This window comes from Lissotriton vulgaris, chromosome 2_1 (genome assembly GCF_964263255.1).
Source record: "Lissotriton vulgaris chromosome 2_1, aLisVul1.2, whole genome shotgun sequence".
Taxonomy (NCBI): Eukaryota; Metazoa; Chordata; class Amphibia; order Caudata; family Salamandridae; genus Lissotriton; species Lissotriton vulgaris.
The window spans coordinates 1,540,061,940-1,540,068,272 of NC_141687.1; positions in this window are offsets into that span (position 1 = coordinate 1,540,061,940).

Below are 6,333 nucleotides of genomic sequence, written 5' to 3' on the forward strand. Positions count from 1 at the left end.
CTAATGGCTATTTCAGTCCAGGCACCGCGCAGTAATTCAACCAATAGGCCTTCGCAACCAATAGACCCTGTCCCTCAAAGTTCCCAGATAGGGATTAATGATGGCCACCAAGAAGCCGGCAGCGCCCCTTTACACTCCCCGGGCCGGCCAGCCCCAAGACCACGGAGACCAGATCTGCCTCCAGAAGCTAATAGTCTAACGGTGGTCCTAGCAGGTGCCCCCCATCTAAGATCAGGGGAAAATGAAGACTACCAATCCCTAAAGAAAAAGGTCATTAAATGGCTAAATTGGAACCGACCCCTACCATCTCATTTTAATAATGAGATTATTATGGTTAGAAGGGTCCCTTGGTTAGGGAAGACCAGAAAAACAATAATAGGGGATTGTATTTTGGTAACTTTTAAAGATCCGGGCACTGTTCTGCACATCTGTGAAGGAATAAATAGATCACTGGATTCCACTATTCAGACCCTTCCAGTATCCTTCTTCTTCCCCCCTATTCGCATGCATTATGCTCCACCGCATGATGAATGGATAAGGGTGGAACGTAGACGCAGACACAAGGATTATGTACAACGCCCAAATCTTCAATTGCCGGACACACCCTATTTTCATTTCAACCGTTTCAATTGCTTGAATGGCTTGGATGGGGTTGATTGACTTTCCGCTCACAAGCCAGTGACCCGGGATTGCGGCTCCCGCAGACTTTTCGAGCCATCTACCCCGATTGTTGGCAAAACCCTTGGTCCACTGAACGATCCAGTGTTTCTGGATAATGGCACCAGCAGACTTTCTGATCTATCTGCCCACAATGTTGACAATGCCTCTGGAATATTGAATAAGTCAATACTTGTGGAGATCGGCTCCTGTAGACTTTCTGAGCCATCTGTCCCTACTGTTGGTAATGCGTCAGAACTTCCGATTGAAGTAGAGTCAGGAACCATCTCCTCCAACCCTTCTGGCACGGCAACTGACACCCCTGAACATTTGAGGCTAATTTGCTGGAATGTTGCTGGACTGGTCAATAAACTGGGTGATCCGGACTGGGCAAATTACATCGAGACTGGAGACGTATGTATGTTCCAGGAAACCTGGGCCAGAGAGGACTATGGTCACCAAGGCTACATGTCATTCTTCATTCCAGCGAGGTGGGAAGGCAAAGGCCGTCCGTCAGGGGGGCTTACGACCTGGGTTGCATCTCATCTGGGCTGCGTGGCAACACGGTTGTCGGCTAAATCTGAAGATATCCTTGTGGTTTCATTATCATGGCCTAACCAAGCTAAACTTTTGTTTATTAACATCTATTCTAGGCCAATGGGAATTGCAAAGGAATCACCGACCATAGATGAACTCTCCAACTATATATCTGACCTACGGAGTGATTCATTCTATGTAGTGGGAGGGGATTTTAATTCTCACTTCGAGCCACTCCCCGGCCTTCTGGACGGGTTATCATCGGAAGAAGAGGCCAGATGGGCAGTGCCCCTAGTGGAAGCTCCACCTCCGAAGGCTTGGACCCCACTAGCACTACAAATTACAGCCCTCACCCTAAAGTTCAGAATTAGAGCTTGCAACGGGCGAATGAAATCCGACATACCCAGTAAAACTACCTATATTAGACCGGGAAGAGAGTCCCGTCTGGACTATGTCTTGGCCCAAATGGTGAAGTGGCTGACAATCCAGGACTTTAGGGTGATGGAAAGGACCGATAGTGACCACAATGCACTTGAGCTTGACCTTGTCCACCCTGGCCCCCAAGCTCTCGTGACTAACGCGGAAGGGAACAATCCTGCGCTTCTCCTGGACAACAGCAGGATAAGAATCAGGTGGGAGCACTTGGTTACAAGCAAGAATAAACTCCCCATGCTCTATGATGAGATAACTCCCATCTTGGAAACTGTGGGGAGCTTGGATACCGAGGCAAACAACAAAGACTCCCAGGACAAATTGTACAAGGCTCATGAGGACCTCATAAAAGCTGCGGCACCTCATTTCACCTGTAGTTTACGAAAGCCAAGAGGGGGGCGGCAAGGCAAAACATCATGGTATAACCTAGCATGCAGACGGGCAAAATCAGAACTCCTCAGACTAATCAAGGAGGGTTCAGGGGGGGATAGCCTTAAACAAAGCAGGCGAGCTTACAAGAAACCCGTTGCCCACGCTAAGGCCGAATGGGAGGAAAATCAGTGGAAAGAACTCACCAAGGCCCTAGCGATCCAAAACCAACGCCTGTTTTGGAGGATAGTGAACGGGGGGTCGGGGAATTTACAATCGGCACTAGAGCCTAACATTGCCCCAGGGGTGTGGCAGGCTCACTTCCAGTCCCTATACAGCTCTGAGCCGAGAGAATCTCCTGCTGCCACTGAGGTGGGCTGGCCGGGCTATGAAGGGGAGCCAATAACGCTGGGCGAGGTCACTGCTGCCATTTCAGGTCTGGCTTCCGGGAAGGCGCCAGGACTGGATGGTTTACCAGGGGATATGTTTAAACAGGAGCCCATTGTTTGGGCCCCTTACCTTGCCGCCCTTTTCAATGGAGTTCTTGGCGGCATGGAAATCCCTAGTACTTGGCTAGGGGCAGAGGTGGTCCCCATCTTTAAAAAGGGCTCGCCTCTCCTCCCAGCCAACTACAGACCAATCAGTTTAATAGATGTAGCACAGAAACTGTTTGGTAGGGTTTTGCTGAACCGGCTCCAGGACTGGATGGAGGAGGTGGGCGCCCTTAGTCCCTACCAGGCGGGATTCAGGAAGGGGGTATCCCAGTGGACCAGGTTTTTAGATTAAACCTAATCTATTGGAGGGCAGCAAAATTCGAGGGCGGTAGTCTGTACACAATGTTTGTGGACTTACGGGCCGCCTTCGACCTGGTGCCCAGGGGGAAACTTTGGAGCGTCCTGGCAGAGATGGGCGTTCCCCAGGACATCCTATTGATCTTACAGAGGCTGCACCACAATAATTACGCCCGAGTGAGGTGCGGGAGGTCGGGGGAACTGACCGATAGATTCCCCGTTGGCCGGGGAGTAAGGCAGGGTTGTGTGCTGGCACCGACCCTGTTTTGCCTCTTCGTCAACGGGGTAATCGCCCACCTGAACGCCACTGACTATACTGACGCCCCCAAATTAAATGGCAGCAGGGTGCCCGCAATTATGTTTGCGGACGACACCCTGCTGCTATCCAAAACCCCTATGGGTATACAGAGGATTCTGGATTCCTTTGTGGCCTTCTGTACTGATAGGGGGCTAGAAATTAATGCGGCAAAAACCAAATTCATGGTTTTGAATCCGAGCCAAAAATTGCGGCCAAATCCGCAATTGGGAGCTGTACGGCTCGAGAGAGTAGCCACCTTTGAATACCTTGGTGTGACTCTTAATGAAACCATGACTTGGGGATCTCATCAGAGTAGGGCTAACCTCAAACTCATCCAAACCACTGAAGGCATCGCCCGGATGATGACCGGCTCATCATACCGTCCATTGGGGGCACTAATCCAGATATACAAGGCCCAGGCTAGGGGAGCGATTATGTATGGGGTGGAACTGTGGGGTCACACACCCTGCCGGAGTCTGTCATTAACGGAAAACAAGTTTATAAGACAGATAACCGCACTCCCGCCCAGCACCCCACTCCTCTCCTTGAGGCTTGACTTGGGTTTACGACCGTTAGCTGATGAAATAAGCCTGAGACCCATAGCCTTCTGGCGTAGGCTGTGGAGCAGCAATGATCTTGCAGAATACAGGGCGGAACTGGTCGAACTTCTGAATCACCCAAAAGCGCTCAATATCCCCTGGGTCAAAAACATCCAGGTCACTTGCATGGAATTAGGGCTCCCTGACTTATAGACTGAGCCGGCGAATGCCGCACTAAACATCTCCAAAAGGTCCCTGGCTAATGTATATCACGAACACAAATTTGCCAGGGCCCAAGCTACCCAGGAAGAAGGGTCCTTATCCTCTGTGTTTTTGCAAAGCAAGGATCTTTATAGGTTTGAGAAGGTACTGGATCCTATTTCCCCTGTACTTGCCAGAAAGCTGTTTCTCCAATGGAGATACGGCACACTGCCCTTCCGGTCCTTTACAAGCACCTGGTCATCGGCTCCCACCACAAAGCAGTGTCCGGTTTGTGATGCAACGGAGGAAACCGACTTGCATGTGGATTTCTTCTGCCCAGCCTACAAGGTAGCAAGAAAATACTGGCTCCTCCCGTTGATAAGGAATATGGGTTGCAGGGAATACGCACCAATGTACAGGATTTTAAAATCTGATGTTTCTGGCCCAACTGTTTTTGCTTTAACAAAATTTCTTATCAATGTTTGGCATACGCGTAACCGTATTTTAAAGGTGTTGGGTCCCTCTTAAAAATTTTTAGATGCATAGTTTGTATAGCATTTTTTAGCACATGCATTCCAATGGTTTTTATCCCTTTATGAATTGATTATCTGTGATTGTATATGTGTATTGTGTATCTTTTATGGCCAAATGGCCGAAATAAAGATTGGAAATGAAATGATTACTTCTATCATCACACTGTGACCACTGTCACCCGCCAATATTAACATTGTCACTGTCAAAACCACTACTAACATTGTTACCAGCACTTCCAGCATAGCCACTACCTCCTCTAGTCTGACCACCATCACAACTGCCACTATTACAGCTCAGCGGATTGTAAGAGCCGATCTGGGAGTAAGCAAAGCCAAAACTGATTTACGCACATTGTGGAAACTACCACCTGTAACAGGCCACCATAAATGTGGTTCATGTGCTTCCTGCCCCAATACAATTGAAGGTGAAGAATTTTCATTCAAGACAGCAAAATGGACACATAAAGGATTCTCGAACTGTAAAACAACAAATGTAATATATGCAGTCATGTGCCCTTGTCCTAAGTTGTATATAGGAAAAACCACTCAAAAAGCCAACCAACGAATATCCCAACATAGATCCAGGATTAAGAACAAAGTACTGTCCGCACCCATGGTACAGCACTTTGTGGAACAGAAACACAATGAAAACGAATTTAAATGGACAATACTACAAGCCATGAAGGTTCCTCCGAGAGGAGGAAACATCGATGCCATGTTACTAAAAAAAGAGGCTTATCTAATTTTAAAATTTAATTGCGTGATGGATGGCCTGAATGAAATGTCGGAATTACAAAGAACCAATTATTGAGTCCCCTCTGAACCCCACCACCACTGAAGAATTACCCATTAAAAAGTAGCAAGTCAATGCGCTGCGCCCAACCTTTTCACTCCAAAAAACTTAATACACAACCATATCAAAATGTGTGAACTGTTTTTAAAAAACTACAAACCCCACAATCCCTAGCAGAATACTTAAACAGGAAACCGTGTTCCATCTGGTGTTCAAATCAAACCAGAATAGCAGCACTCTGAGTGAGAAGCGGCCGCACAGAACCCCAAGCGCAGCAAGAGACCCACAGACATAGGTGAGAATGCATCGCGTAAGCCTAACTAGAAGGGCAAATGCTATAGAGAATCAGCGCCAAGTAAACGCCAATATCGGCTTGATTCCCCCCACAGAACTCCGAAAAGAAGCGTAATCGCTCATCTAAACTACGCGAAGAGCCTGGGTCGCCTGTCGCGCTACACACAAGTAAGCGAAAATTAAAAATATAAACAAAACTCGAGCCAATGTTTCACTCGTGGAACTGATTCCAAACCTTTAAATATACAGATCGGAGTCACCGCGGAACGCGCCATAGACCATAACAACAACATCACTTTGAGACAGAGAATAACCGAAAATAAACAAGTAAGTGTCAGCGCAACCCTCACATAGATACCATTTGTACAAACAAGTTTGAAAACCCTATATATTCATTATATTCGCCCATCCTTAACCACATCCAGGTAATGGTGAAAATTCAAGTTTACCTGATGCCCCGTGTTTGAAAGCAGCAGTCAGCAAATTCGTCACACAAGGTAAAATCCCACAGGCTTCGCCTGTATATGAAGCTAAGTAAAGAGTTCAGGAAAAAGGAGATACTAAATGTCCCTAATTTTGCACCATAGGTACACAGCCCAGCCCTGAGGAAGAACCCATTAGATTAAAAGAAGGGTTTGGAAAAGCGTCGGCTATTTGGCTGTTCAAAAGAGGCACACAACAGCATAGCAATGCAATCGTAAAATTAATGTACCCTAATGAATTTTGGTGCACATGATTCAATGCCTGTTTCATGAAAAAAATGAAAGTGTAACTGTTTATGAATTTTTCTTCATTCATTTTTTGTCTGCATATATTGATTTGAAATGTACGAAATATTGTGTTCATTTGTATTCCCAGCAAAAGGGATTTTTTCAGCCTCTGTATATTG